Source organism: Lepidochelys kempii, chromosome 1 (genome assembly GCF_965140285.1).
Source record: "Lepidochelys kempii isolate rLepKem1 chromosome 1, rLepKem1.hap1, whole genome shotgun sequence".
Lineage (NCBI taxonomy): Eukaryota > Metazoa > Chordata > Testudines > Cheloniidae > Lepidochelys > Lepidochelys kempii.
The window spans coordinates 187,273,274-187,289,535 of NC_136380.1; the positions used below are offsets into that span (position 1 = coordinate 187,273,274).

General features: G+C 39.4%; 1 protein-coding gene across 7 annotated transcripts in view; it reads left to right on the forward strand.

Annotated features, from left to right (window-relative positions):
• POU2F1 (POU class 2 homeobox 1) overlaps window positions 1-16,262 on the forward strand; it is a 181,965-nt gene that overhangs the window by 8,456 nt on the left and 157,247 nt on the right. The window lies entirely within an intron of this gene.

Here is a 16,262-nt window from a genome sequence, read left to right on the forward strand (position 1 = left end):
TCTTCCTGGCTTCTCAACCCACACAAATAGGAGCAGCATACAGGGTTGGTAGGAGGCATTGTAGGTTGTGCACATTTTCCCCCACCCCCTGACACTGGATAACAGAAATTCTTTTCTGTTTAGGTTCTTATACTACGCTTATCCCCTTAATATCTGAGAATGTTCCAGTAGTGCATTAAGCAGTGTGATACACATTTGTCACATGTTTGTGTTCCTCTCTCCCTAGGAATGCAGTAGAATGTCTTGTCTTCTCTAACAAACCATATATATTTTCAAAACCCTACCAAAACAAGGTCAAGGAAATGTGCCTTGCGCTTGAAGCAGAAGGTGGCATTTCTCCCACTTACGCCTCCACTTCCAGCCAATTCCCAGTGCTCTCTAGGCCCTTTGTATAGGTCCTGAGATGTCAGTCTTCATCGTCTACTGCCTAGTGCTCATCAGTTCTTATGTTGGGGTCCAAGGACGAAGACATCCATCCTCCACCCTGCCCATCTCCAACTCCACTGAGGAATTGCAAGGTTTCCCTTCCCCCACCAACTGCTTCTTACCTACTTTGAAAAGGCGGTTAAAGGGGTGGAAACTCCACTTCCTGCTCTGGAAAGGTCTCCAGCCCTATGAAGAGGTAGGGGTGTGTGGGGGTGGGGGGGTTTCAACCACCATTGCTGCTTCTGTCCCTATAGAAGAAACTTGTGGTGGAAACTCCAGACCCTGCTGCATCTAGCTCCATGAAAGGACTCTGTGGGTTTTAAGTATGTTCTGGAATTGTGATACAATACAGGATGTCTGTAGGGCTTAGCACAATTCTAGAACACAAATATGTAAAGCTGTTTCCTCTTCTAATTGTGAGGATAACCTTGATACTGTAAAATGATGCACTTTGAGTCTGCAGATAGACTAAAATGACTCTGTCACTGAGAGGTAAGAGCTTCCTCAGTTTATCTCACTGTGATGTTGAATTTAGGTCTTAGTCTATGTTGTGGAACCCGATTACCACATAGTAGTGCCTGTGTAGTTGGGGCTGATCTGTGTTCTGAAATTGTACTAAATTCCTGCTAAAGTCCAATCTTATAACTCTATTTGTGAATCTGATTAAAACATATGTCCTGTCCATGTTGGAGAACTACAGCACTGTAACATTGTCCTCAACACGGTAGTTATAACTGCAGGCTGGACCTAGCTATGGGTCTTGCAACCTGATTTAATATAAATACATTTACACTAAAGCTTATTAAGCGTAGGTCTAAGTAAATGTGTTTTTCTGCCTGTGAACTAAGTTTTGAATAGTTATGGGCAGTAAACTTTGTAGCAACAAAAGGAATTAGCTTATGAAGCACAGAATGACCCATCTTGTCTTACAACTTGTAGAAGGGTAGTCCTTCAGTAGTTAAGTTTTTGATTAGTGTTGTAAGCATGACTGTGAACCAATAAGCCCTTTCTAACTTGGTCAAATCTAAACCAATCTGCTTGAAACTTCTTGTGTGTGATCCTCAGTCAGCGGAAAAAATTGAGGGAAATGTTGAGGGCATCTTACCTGTGTAGAAAAATCAGTTATTTTTGGAGTGATATCTCAAAAATTACTTGACTCAGATGTTTACTAATCTGAGGATTGATGTTTTAAAGTATTATTTTAGGGAGATTCAGTGGCTAGATTTTGTTATTTGTAGGGCCCTAACAAATTCACGGCCATGAAGAACACGTGTCAGGCTGTGAAATCTGGTATTTTGTGTGCTTTTACCGTATACTATACACATTTCACGGGGGAGACCAGCCTTTCTCAAATTGCCGGTCCTGACCCGAAAGGGAGTTGCAGGGGAATCACAAGGTTATTTTAGGGGGGTTGCAGTGTTGTCACCCTTATGTCTGTGCTGCCTTCAGAGCTGGGCAGCTGGAGAGCAGTGGCTGTTGGCCAGGTGCCCAGCTCTGAAGGCAGCACCCCGCCAGCAGCAGCGCTGAAGTAAGTGTGGTAATATCATACTATGCCACCCTTACTTCTGTGCTGCTGCCTTCAGAGCTGGGTGGCCAGAGAGTGGCAGCTGCTGACTGAGGGCCCAGTTATGCAGGCAGCAGTGCAGAAGTAAGGGTGGCAATACCATACCATGCCATCCTTCTGTTCTGCTGCTGGTTGTGGTTCTGCCTTCAGAACTGGGCTCCTGGCCAGCAGCCGCCGCTCTCCAGCTGCCCAGGTCTGAAGGTAGCAGCAGCGCAGAAAAGGGTAGCAGTACTGCAACCCCCCATACAATAACGTGGCCTCTCCCATCTCCTTTTTGGGTGAGGACCCAAACAATTACAACACTGCAAAATTTCAGATTTAAATAGCTGAAATCATGAAATTTACAATTTTAAAAATCCTATGACAGTGAAATTGACCAAAATGGACCATACATTTGGTAGGGCCCTGGTTTTTTGGTATAGTAAGCTCTACAGGGCAGGGACTGTTTCTCACTGTGTGTTTGTTCAGGTCTTAGCATGTAATGAATAATAATGATTGGTTTTGGTCAACCTCTGAAAACGTGCATGTACAAGATAGACTTCTGTCATCCTCCCTACTCCCATCATTTGTATTTATGTGAAGGTGGGCACAAGTTAAATTATTTTACAATAAGACTAAATACTTAATTCATATGCAACAGGGAAGATTTACGCTTCCTTCTTGTGAGATTAGTGAGATGATCCCATGAATAAGAGGGAGAAAAGTAAAGATAGTGTTTTATTGTAACTGGTTTCCAGGCTGTTTGTGTAGGTTTGAACTCCTGAGTTCACATCCTGAGTGCTTGACCTTCAAATGTTTGTTTTTTATTAACTGAAATGTTCAAACAGTGGTTTAAATTGGTCTGTTTACTACCTTAACTGTATCCTATTGGGGAGTTTTTGTTTTTGTTTTGCATGGGTGGGAAGCAAAGGATTCAAATACAGGTAGGGACAAGTACAAGAGAAAACAAAAATCTTTGTATAGCTTCTAGTTTTTTGAATGGCTTGTGGGTGAGGGTACAGTGAAGGAATCTCTGCAGATCTTGCCAAAATTCATGGCAAATATTTGTAGTTCTTGCTGATACCTCTCTTCACCTCTATGAAGCAGTAATTTACTCATTCTGAAGTTGAGAACTTAAAGAAAATTGTTATACCCAGAGTCTTGTGAAGAGCTTCTCACTCAGCAACTACATTTTAACTTTTTTCTTTTACAAAGGACTGTTTTTTTTAAATACTTGGTGTATGGAGGATGACTGATATATTTTCCCATGCATTGTGAGAAAAATCTCTTAGTGCTTGTTGATGAGTTACTTGCCCAGTTAGTCTGTCCAACTCATTCAGATGTGAAAATGAAATATAGGCCAGGTCAAACCTTTTCACTGTCCATTGAGATGTTGATCTGAGGTTATCTGCCTGGTTCCTGGGCACAGAAATGGTGTATTGTTTTGTATACAGACACTTTAATTCTGAGAACTCCCAGGTAATGCTGTGCATATGAAATTTTTTTTGGGTGGAGGGGAGTGGAATTGGCTGTATCTCTGATACATAACATTACAAACTACATATCTGTGTAATACATAATTTACCTAAATATGTATGATAGTGTCTTCTCTTATTGAGAGACTATGCCACTTCAACTTCCTTTTCTTCTTTCTTGGATTATGACAGCTGCATTTTCTGCCACTTCGTCAATATGTACAAATATACTTCAAAATGTGAGTTCTCACCACCCTACAGGTCTTCCATTCCAGAGGCAGTAACTGCAGGAAAATACTTGAAAAGATATGTTTACTATTTTACCTTCAGTGGGGGGAACCCAATTCAGCCATTCCTTAGAATCTGTGGTCAGGTGGTTCTTAAGCACTTTTCATGTTGTGGACTACTTCTTAAACTAGAGATTTTCATGAGGACATCTTCCTTGCAGTGGCTGTAGTGCTTGGTTATATGAAATATTTGGTTATGTGAACTACTTGCAGAGAGTTGAAGTAAAAATGAAAGCAAGCTTTAAAGTAGTGGGGAACCGCTGCTGGCTACCATTTCTGTTCTCCAAACACCCCACTTTCAGTTCTGTCCCAAAAATGTGTAGTATTACACCAATGAGAGGCTATAAACAGGATTTCCATTCATAAGGATAGTGTAGGCTAAGAGATCTGGTTGCTTTAGAGTTTGGTTCTGCCCTCCAGTTTTGGTGCAGTCAGTAAAGTTGATCACAGTTAAAGTGGCTGAAAACGGTATAATGTAGGGTGCAGAGAGGTGGGTTTTTTTATTTTTAAGTTTAATTGGTAAATAGCCTCTGGAAACCTGGATTGACCTGGACTGGTCACAACAGCTCAATATCTATGACCACCTGGCAATGTTCCTTGGCCCAGCAGTAATCCTTGGATCACTGTGAACCCCTGCTGTAGTAACAGTCTTGTATTCTACCAGTAGATCTCAAAGCACGTTACAAAAGAGATAGCGAATAAAAATATCCTGTTGTACAATGTTAAACGTAGTTTTAAAAATATTTCAATTCTGTGATGCTGCCATTTAAAATGCAGGAGTTATATAGGTGTAGGTGAAAGCCACACAGAGCTTCCGCTTCCTCACACTTGCTGAAAAATGTAGGATCTCATTTATTCAACTTAACTTTGATACACACCCTGAATTGAGCAAATGAACATTGGAATTCCTACATTTTCGTTGCTCTTCCCTTCTTGAGCCGTGTAATGAGTGACTAGAATCAATAGACATCTGTGATTGCAGTATCAAATGTAATTTCAGTTTTGTGTGTGTAAAACTAATATGTATCCTCTCATCAGAAACTTAACTGTGACTAGCTCTTATTACTAAATATTATTCAGTCTAAGCCAAAGCCCTAAGTATGATTCAAAAAGACTAATTCTCACTTTTACATGAACACACTTCAGGTCTTTGTAAATGTGAGAAATTGCTGGTAGCAGGTATTTTACATGTGGCAAAGAAGGTGGCTGTACTCAGAAAACAGATTTTAGATGCAGATGAGAACTATGCTTGAGCAATTCTCATACTCTTGCATATGCAATGTATTGTGCTAGGCAAGTGCTTTTTGAAAACATGTCTGATATGTAAGGGCCCTGCCATGGTCCAACTAAATAAAGGACTGTGAGCTCTGAACCTGGAATGTGCTATATGGCAATCATAACTTTACATTTCATCTGTTGGATGTGTTGAAATACCCAAAAACTTGGAAGAGGTTTTTCTTTAAGTTCTGCATCTAAGATTCAAGTCTTATAGGGCACTTTTGAAAATGTGACTACGTTGACTTCCTTAGGAGCAAAGTGTAAGTAGAACTGTTCTTTTGTACTTTAATGAAAGTTGAACAGGTGCACTCTTCAAAACACCTTCGCTTTTGGAAAAACGTCAATTTTGTATTAGACCATTTTTCATTGTAGAACTGTGTATATACACTTCAACAGGCCTTTTATGTATGATTGAGCATTTAAAAGGAGTCTCACACTGGGCAAACGAAATAGGAGCTATACAAAAGGCAGCTTACCTTCAGTAACATCTTATGTTCCCTGTTTTGTTGAAGATTTGTGTTTTGAATAGGAACATTTCTTCCATTGCAGCCCAGCTGCTTCTTGATTCTGCGGTGGAGATGTTATATTGTGTTTGAGAATTATTAGTTGTTATGGAGACAGTTGTGATGTCACAAATTCAGTATTCTGACTTCACTGCAGGGTCAAGTATTTATTTTTATTTATAGGCTTTTCTGCTGGCTTATCACCAGAATCATAGGCATTTGAACATATTTTTGTGGCTTAAATATTTTAAAGGATTAAAACGGAAAACCTACCCTCAATCATCAGCCTTATGAAAAGGGAGTAAGATTATAAAATTAAAAAACAAACAGAGTCATCCCATACCTTTAAACCCTCCCTGTAAGTATGAGAAAGTAGGAGTCTTGCATTGTGCCCTGAATGTTAACAAGTTGGGGCTATTTTAGACCAAAGGGACATCCGAGTAGGCTACAAACGAGGAGAGAGAATACTTGGGACTCCCTTCATAATTCAAGTAGACAAGGATTGCCTGAGGTGACAGCAGTCCAGGTATTGTTGAGGTTGTGAAAGAGTGCAGAGCACAGACCTGTTATCTTGCTCCTCCCAAGAGTTTCTTCAGTGATGTCTTGACACTCCTAATTCTGCTTTCTTCCTATCCAGTTCAAGAATCCTTCTAGTGCCACCACAAGAGTTTGTATACACAGGGAGTTATATTAGTATAATTATGCCAATAAACTTCCTACCTAGATAAGCCTTTAGCATTGTGCTGTTTTGTCTGTCCTCATACTTCAATTTTTTACTGGATTCTACTCTTCCTTTTGCCATTTACAGGCAGCAGAGCCAACTATGTAAAATGTGTCCTCTTTATCTTGCCATCTCCTCTGCTGCATGACGATTGTCACAGGAGAAGCATTTGCTGGACTTGTTCCCAATTTTTTTTCTTTCAAGCTCTGGTCTAAATACAGAAGTTGTGCCTTTAAAAAAAAAAAAAAAAAATTAGTTTAGCTAGTACAATCCTCTGTGCTGAATGTCTCTATCTGTTAATAGATGGGTTATTGGTTTAACTTGACCAGTGGAATTTCAGTGCGTAGACACAAGCTAATATATTGAAAGCCAAGAAGGGAGGAAATGCTTATTTCTTCTACAGCTAATCACTGCACAGTCTGTCTGCATGACCTGCATTGAGCAAGCATCTCCCATTTGATGAGATTAGAACTAAACGACCTCATTCTACACACACTACCTGCTCTTATGAGGGAGGAGGACTTCCAGAAGCAACCAATACTGAATCTAAGAAGGCTATGGGCAACCGGTGAATGAGGTGAAATAGACTTAAAAGAAAAATTATAAAGAGTAAGGAGCTGCTTCTGTTGTGACTTCATTTGTGGAAGCAGAGAGAGAAAATGAGAGCAACTCCTTGCTCATGTTTATCTCTACTTGTCAGATATAATGAATATCCAGGAGAGAGTCAAATTCTGGCATGCTGGATCTGGAGTTAGAATATTGCGATTGAGGTTGCTCATCTGTGGAATGAGACAATATTGGTTTGCTTACGAGGCGCACTTCAAAACTCATCTATTTGGAAATGCCTTCCTGCCATATCTAAGGGCAAATCTGCATTAGAATGTTTTGACGACATAGCTATGCCAAATAAAAAAGCCCTTGGTGTAATTATATCACTTTAAAAGTACTTATTCCAGTATATTTTATGCTGGTTGGGGAACTAGTATATGCTATACTGATATAAGCACTCTTATACTGACACAACTGTGTGTATAGACTAAAATGGCTTTGCTGATACAGCTGTATTGGTATAGCTAAAGTGGGAGAACCTCCTAATGGAGACATAGTTTATATTGGCAAAAGGACTCTTGCTGGTATAGCTGCGTCTACTTGGAAGTGGGTGGGAGGGGTTACCATCATAGTGACATAGCTACACTGATAAAATTTTGTAGTGTAGACCTGGTCTTACTCTGTTAAGAAGATTTTGATGGTTTAATTATACTGGTATAGTTAAACTGGCAAAACTTTGTAGTGTGGACTAGACCTTAGTGTTAAACAAACAAGCATTGCTTCCTGGCAACTAGGAAGGATGAAGAGCAGAATCCTCTATGAAGGTCATTATAGTCTGTGTATTCAGATCTAATTTACCTTCTTAGTGTTTAGATATGGGCATTAGAAAAAAAAATCCAGGTGATTAAAGGTCACTAACTGTATATGCATCTCAGCATTATCAAAATTAACAAGTAAGAATTCTATTCACTATTCAATCCCACAAGACTAAGGTCTTTTAGTCCCCAGCAATATTTGAATCTGGTGCTGCTGCACCTCATAAGTGACACTATGGCAGACTGTTTGGGACCTGAAAGTTCTGGGCTGCATATGACTGAGCAATAGACCGTGCAGGTTGTTCCTAAGAATTCAAAAGGAGCACACAGAGGACCTGGGGTATTGGAAGTATTGAGGTGGCACTGAAAGAAATTTGTAGGAAGATGGCCAGAGACATTGTGCAATGTTTGTGTGTAATAAGATGTTAGCAAAACACAAAATGAGAGGACCAAACTGGAAGAAGAGTGGAAAAAGCAGAGATTTAGATTGTGTGAACATGGGCTCCCACTCCATTAAAAATAATTCCTTTTGGGAGGATTCTGTTTTTTAACTGCGTGTAGTTCAGAAATAGACATTACATTAGTCAGTGTTATGGGTGGGAAGGAAGCATGTACAGGATCAGTACAGACACAATCCCCTTCAGCTGTTAGGGGCATTTGGAAAGGAGAGCATTGAAGGATCAGGCATCTGACACTTCAGCAAAGATTGCTTCCTTTCTTGATCACCAGCGCCAGCAGTAGGGAAGCTAATTGATATGGTCTCGGTTTCAGACTGCTACTTGTGAAGCACAGTGTGAAGAAGTAATAGTACATCTAGAGCCTGTGGTCAGAGGGGAGACACACTGTTTGTGCAAGGAAAAACTAGAACCTGTATTACAGTTGCCAGTAGTGCAAGTGCACCAGTTAATAGCAGTTGCTGTAAGTGCATGTCTCAGGGCTCAGGCATTTTAACTGTTTTGTCAGGTGAATCTAGTGGCAAATAAAATTTTCTTTACATGATGGTTAAAAATGTCTGAGCCCTATTGCTGATTAGTGCTAATATAGCTGCATTGGTTCTACCAGCTGTTGCTATGAAGATTTGCCTCCAGCCCCTGGAGCAGATCCACTGAAAGAGAGTGTAAGTGGAAAGAGCGGAGAGATGTGTAGGTGGAGATGTGACTGACTTGCAATGGCAGTACTTTACAGTCCAGGATCAAGTTTGGTTGTTCTTCCCTATGTGAGCTAAAGTTGGAAACACTCCCTGTGGGTCTCTCTCAGCCCGTAGAGGAAGGACATGTCTTGGCAGTTCTTCCACCAGCTGACTATGGCAAACTGAAGGAACATAATCCTGAGGGAGGCAGCTCTAGCTCTCTTCAGCCACTGCAATGTATGATGTTTACCAGAGAGTGTTAAAAGGAGAAAGGCAAAGCTTGAAAAGTTACTGTATCCTACTAGCTAAAGGCCATTGTAAAGAAAGATGGGATGGGAGTCATCAGTAAGGTCCAGAGGCAGTGCCTGGTGAGGATCCCCAGCCTCCAACTGAACCCTGCTCAGTGGTCTCATCTTTCCTATCAATCTCTTGTCAGTTTCACTGCTGTCTACTAGTTTGAACATCAGCAACCAAATTGACCAGAGCCTTGTTAACTCTGCTTTGCTGCTTTTTGGGAAAGCTGTGAGCAGTAATGGAGGTATTGGAGCTATACCTGTAGGCTAGGGAGGACAATTTTGTTTGCTTTGTAACATTTAAATTTATTTTATATTTGGAAGGTTTTCACAAGCATTAAGGGTTAGAAACTGATATATTAACGTTAAAGCTTAAATTCTGCAGAAATTGATGCCATGTCTCCTTAGTCATCAGTGAAAGCTTCCTGTTTACCAGTTGCATAGGTAAAACTCTAATTCAATAGTTGATTAAATTGGTAGTTGAAAAAATAGGGCACTGTATACCAAATTTCGAGCAATGGTGTGAAAATAAAGATTTATTCTTTTCTCTGGCTTGACGGACAGAATAACTGACACTTATTTGATTCATAATGTTTTGTTGCCAGAATACATTTCTGACACATTTCTTGAGCTTAGCTGCCTAATGCAATGTCATAATTGTACTGCAGCATATTACTTTTATTCTCTAATTATCTTTCACTGACCATGTCACCTAAGAGTGTTGCATGGGTACCTTGCTTATTGTCACTGTTTCAATTTTGGTATTGCATGAATTAGTAGTAGGGTGATCAAATATGTTTCGGTGATAACCATGAGACTAAAATTGCTACAGTCTGTTTGAATTTTGTATAAATTGGAGTCCCTATTTTAACACTAAAGCAGTACTTCGCTGCATTTCCAGTTTTCCATGGAATGGAAAAGTTCATCTTGTGAGAAAAGTCAATGATAGTTGAACACATTGATGTAGAGCGATGGTCTTTTTCCTACTGGCATTAAATGGTCCTTACTAAAACATAGCTTTATCGTTTTCAATTGAAATTTAAGATGAAAAATTGTCTATTGCAATGCATATAAAACTGCTCCAAAGCACAGCAGTAGTAGAGCACTTTCCCCTTGATGGTGTAATCTTCAAGGAAAAATGGTGAGCCCTATACTAGGATGCCATCTATTCAAATGAAAAGAGGGAGTTTCTGTTAAAATAAAACATAATGCACATGGAGGATGGGAGATATAACCCATGTTTGGATGAAGACTGTTTTTATGTAAGTGGGCTTTGGATAAATGAGGTTCTGTTGAGACCACAATTCCCTGAGGGACTCTGAACAAGTTTAAAAACAAAAATAAACTTTGCCTAAAGATAATAGAAAATATTTTTCCACATACATACTCAAATAGGATAATTTCTCAATTTTAAAGAAAAATCTTCCATAGTTTTCAGGAAAAAAATGTGATAAAGCACCTACCTTATCTGAATAAATTTGAAAAATATCCCTAATGCTGATTTTCAGGACTTAGTTTCTGTGGGTTAAGTGCCACAAGGTATGTTGTACGAGAGGGTTGTCTTGTTTGGTTATCTATTTTTAAAATTTCTTTTGTTCATTTGAGTATCTTAGTGTTTAGCTCCTGTTTTTTCTCTACTTTCTCCTGTTTTTACTGAAACAGTCTGCTGTGGAGAAGATATGGGGAATGGAATTGTCAGGGGAGGGAAACAAGGAGATGAAATTGAGGAGAGAAATGAAGGGGGGGAGCTTGCGGGTGCGGAAGTCATCAAGAAGGGCTAGAAACAACAAAAACTGTAAGAGGGTTAGGAAAGAGAACTGGGAAGGAAGAGTACACAACATACGTTACTTGTAGCCTGTAAATAATGCAGTATGTGAGTAGACTTTATTGTAGGCTGCTTTGGGGAAGAGAGGGGTCAGTGAATGATTGTCTGGTCATGGTTCCTACAGATTGTTTATCTGAGGTAGATTCTTCTTGAAAGAAGAAAAGTTAATAACTACAGGAAGACTATCTAAGAATGAAATGAGATACGGGAGGAGAGCCTGTATGATCCCTTTGTCATAAGCATTAATAGTTGATAGAACAACAAGTAGAATAAGTGGAGTACTGGACGGGGGCTGATTTCAAGATTTTTAGGGATAACTCAGACAGTCTTACCCAGATCCCAGCTGAGTGTCTGTTACTGGCTGATGTCTCTAGAAGGCAGAAAAAACAGGCAGAAAAGGCTGACATGCATACTTCATCCCTTTTAACAATGACAATTTCCTGTTAACTATGGGATGGGGTGATAGGAATATATCCAGCTAAATTTAATAGCTATTACCATGCAAGGATGTTCTCTTTAAAAAGAAAATTGCTCACAGCTCCTATGGAGGGGCACAGACCTTAAATAGGAGTTGTCTTTCAGAAGAGGATCCAGAATCTGAGGTAGAATTAAATTTTCTATTTAATGTGGATGTACAAAGCTTTGGACTCCTGACTGGAGGATTGAGGTAATTTTCAAGAAGGAACTTTTTTACCCACTCCTTTACTGGATGCCAGTACACAGTTTTTATATTTTTTTATTACTTCTTGGCCTCGAGTGGAGTTTAACACTGTAGATTTTTATCAGGAACTAAATTAACGGGCAGTTTTGTATTTCCAAGCAAGTGAACAGTATATGTTGAAAGGCGAAAAGTGTTCAGTGGACTTCAGGGGGACTAGATGTGTCTGACCTTCTGTTCCAGAACCTTTGCAAGAGTATCTTTTTCAGAACAGAACCTGATCACTTCCAAAACAAGTATCACAGACTATGTGCAGAGCCCTGTGTACTCTATGGCACAATAGGACCAAACTCTGTAGCAGCAAACTCTAAATCTCTCAGCAGCTAAGAGGGCTAAGAACATAATTATTTTATAAATGAAAGCTGAGATTCTGGCACACCATTCTACTGCAAACTCTGTTATATGTGGGGCCCTGTCTTTAGAGCTGTTACTATATCAAAAACTTTAGTGTGACTTGGGCAGAAAAGTGGCCTTCTGTCATGAAAAATTACTTTCTAGCACATGCATTTCCCCAATCTACATGTGAATGGATTATCCCATGCACTCTTCACTGGTGGACAAGAAGTGAAGAATCTGTGGAGGACTGTCAGGTTGTCAGAAGTTAAGGCTATCACTGCAGATGAAAGTCCCCTGAAGGCTTTGAGCTGTATGGCTCCTTCCCCACCCCTCCTCCCCCGATGGGCACTACAGCTTGTGAGACTTTGGTTTTATGATATGGGGATTGACTAGAGACCTCTGAACATCTTTTCAACAAGAGAGCACGGCAAGAGAGCACGGCATGATTTCTTCATATCTGGATTTGGGATGAGGGAATATTTCCTAATTGGGTAAAAAATGTTCTAGTCCCAGACATATCTGCTGGCCCACCCTTAGTGTGGTGGTAGTGGTAGTGATCAGGTTTGGCTGTATGTTACAGTTCATGTCATGCTATATTAGAATGTCTTTAGAAACTACTCTTTACTTGAAGGAATTAGATCACACTTGTTACTCTGAGTGAGATCATCACCATAGTCATCAGATCATCCAATGTCTGTGTTGCCAGCCTGGATCTTTCTTTCAATGCAGTTAATCACATTGAAGCCATGTTAACAACTTGATCCTGAAATTGCCATGCATGCTACAATAGTATTCAATTTACCCCTCAGTGAAATATTCTTGAAAATTTGTATTAATGATTCATGGCACAGTTCTCTTGCCATATTCTGTTTTCCTTGCATCCACCAAAAAAAAGAAGAATCCATGAACTGCTTAGCCAAAGCATATACCGCAGAGTTTCCAACTTTCTTAGTTTAAAAAATAATCTGGGTGCTTGAATTCCGTTTTATGCTGCTGATGTGGCTGCAGATACCTTTTCTTTTCCAAGTACTTCCACTCAGTTGGATCTGTATCTTTCTTCTGCAAATGAACTCCTCTTCAGTAAAATTGTTGATGATTTCTCCTCCTTGGTGTTGGCATGCAGTTCATCCAAGTGTCGGTGCTTTCCATAGTTGCATTTAATGTGTGATCAGAATTTTCTTATGATGGAAAACTTCTGAAATTGATTTGAAAACATTCACAAGTCAAGCAGAAAATGATTATAAATTTCAGGCTTCCTTTGCCTTTTGATAATCCTGAGTGTTATACATTAAAAGGTGACCAAAGGAGAAAAGGGGGGATATGCTCTTTCTTTCTTTATATATAAAGGAAGCCTGACACTTCCTCCCCTCCCCCTCAAATTTTTTTCTTTATCACAGGAATTCCCCTGAACTTTTTTTATCTCTTGAGGACTTCCCTCTGAATCACTTAATGTACTCTACCCATTTTCTTTATTATTTCTTAGATTCTTTCCCATTTAAGTACAATCATTTTTCTTTCAAAACCCAACCTCCATTCTAGCTGCTGTTGCTTTTGTTTGACTTTTCTTTTCAAAGAAAAGAAAAATAAAGATTTACATGCAATTTCTGTGAAGCTTTGGTGTAATTAACTGCCAAAAGTAAAACCATGCAATAAACATAAGACATGTAGCACAAGGTAGAGCCTATCGCAAGCCCACATGTGTGTTTTTTTCTGCTACTAAACTAATCAAGTAATGATGTGAAATGTGCACTAGATTTTTCCTTTCTTTGTTTCGCTTCCTTTTTCTTCATACACTTCCAGCGATGTTATCTTTAATTTTAGCCTTTTACAAGGTGCAAGGACTAAAACTGTTTCTACACGTGGGATAAAGAAAATAAAAATGAAAACCATAAGGCTAATTAAACCAAATCTATAACGTTTACCTTGCTTGCCCAGCAAGAAAAAAATACTCTCTAGATGCACAGGTGTTCAAAATGTCCTCCAGCACTGTCCACTAGAGGTTGCACATATGACCTGTGTGCCTTCAGGCTCTCCCTCCTGAGGGCATAAAGGGCAGACTGACCTCCAATTGTCATTTGGTTCTTTCTGACCGTATCTTGACAGAGCGATGGAATAATAGTGTCCCATCTTGTGTCTATTAGTTTATTAATGTAGTTATTATAAACATTTTGTTTTTAATGTTTTGGTTACCCATTGGTGCAAAAGAAGAAATAATTTTCTTAGTCTGTTAGTACCAGGGTTCAGCTGTCATACCTGAGTCTCATTCACCAAGGTTCAAGTCTTGTGCATGCGTAGAACTATTCCCCTAGAACAGTGGTTCTCAACCTTTCTTAGTTTGATTTGTCTTGTGTACCCCGGTTCACTTCAACTACTTGCTTACAAAATCAGACATAAAAATACAAGTGTCACAGCACACTATTACTGAAAAATTGCTTACTTTCTCATTTTACCATATATTTATAAAATAAATTGATTGGAATATAAATGTTGTACTTACATTTCAGTGATATACTTCAGCCTGTTTTTTTTTCTACTTGTGAGCTTTGTCTGAATCCAGAGCTCCTGCCGTCCGGGGATGAAGCATGTTAACTTAGTTTCATGGGGCCACGAGCAACTGCCCTGCTTGCCTGCCCTATGACACCCCGCCCTACCTCCCTGAGTCACCATCCCTGTTGAGAAACACTGATCTAGATGAGTTGAGTACCCCTCGTAAAACCTCTGTGTACCCTGTGGGGTATTGGTTGAGAACCACTGCCCTAAAGGATGGACATGACAAGTGCTTATATTGTTTATGGGAGAGCCATGTACCTTCTAAGTGTGTAGAAAATGCATACAGAAATTTTGAGATTCCATCAACAAAATGACTCAACCATATTGTATATATAACTAAATTCCAAAGGATGTGGATATTTTAGATTGGGCCAAGAGATGGGAAATGACTCTAAATGTGGACAAATATGTTAATTGGGGAGCAAATAACTAAGTAGTATGATCTAAATGAAACAGATCATTAAATTAATTGGGAAACAAATTAGTGACGTGACATTGGACATCAGTGTAAGAAAATAGGTGTTAGAAGGACAGAATGCAAAACCAGTTAATGCTTTTATAAGATGCTCGTTGATTCCCCCCACTAGAATACCATATTTACACAGCATGATCTTGTGGTTGAAATCAGGGGTCTAGGAGTTAGCACTTTTGGGTTTTCTTCCAAGTTTTACCACTGCCTCCCTTTGTCATCTCAGACAAGTCTCCTAACCTCTGTATTCTTCAGTTTATCCACCTGGGTATTTTTAAAAAAAGTAAAATCCCTTACCTCACAAGGCTATTATAATGTTTGTAAAGTGCCTTAAGATCATTAGGTGAAAGGTGCTATGTCAATATGTAGTGATAGTAGGATAACAAAGATTATTACTAATTCTTTAAGTAATCTAATTTAAAAATGCTTGATTTCATCCCTGGTGCCACTCGAGTGACAGATTTTTTTTTTTTAATCCACTTAATTGTTTTCCTGTCCTGGAAATCAGAAATTCAACCTCTTAGACATCACCATCTTGAGATTCTACACCTTTTTTCTAAACACTTCTGTGTATAATACCGTACTCAATTTATATATTTCATAGAACACTATTCAGGCCGCAAGAACCTTTAGCAGCAGTTCACTTTTTTGGTGTGTCAGCTCTTCAAACTTAATTTTTTCCTGCCTTTAGACGTTCCATAATATTCTAATATTTGGTTAGTATTGGATATTTCTTTATTGGATATCTTGGAGCCTATTTTTAAATGTGAAGATCATGAATATTATAATCAAGCACTGGTGGTAGAGATCTAAATCTGAGTTATTTGTAATGGAGTGTAAGATGTGGGCACTAATGAAGAAATCTTTGTGAAAGGTGATTCAGTTCCTGTATGTTTCATTTCTGGTTCAGAATAAAGCCATGCAAAAACACCAACTCGTTCTTGACCTAAAAAATAGATACTATGGAAATAAATTGACAGCGCAGATTAAGCCAACAAAGATCACCCAGTGGTGGGGGGGAGGGATAGCTCAGTGGTTTGAGCATTGGCCTGCTAAACTCAGGGTTGTGAGTTCAATCCTTGAGGGGGCCATTTAGGGATTGGGGCAAAAATTGGGGATTGGTTCTGCTTTGAGCAGGGGGTTGGACTAGATGACCTCTGAGGTCCCTTCTAACCCTGATATTATATGGTTCTATGAGAAGTGCATGGAATAGGACTGGCTGACTGAGTCACAGCAGTGTACTGCCAAATATAGTTGGGTCTGAGAAAGGTTTGGGGAAAGTTCATATGAGGCAGCACCTGTTACTTTTTTCAGGTAGGGGATTTACAGTTACTTCTCCCATTAA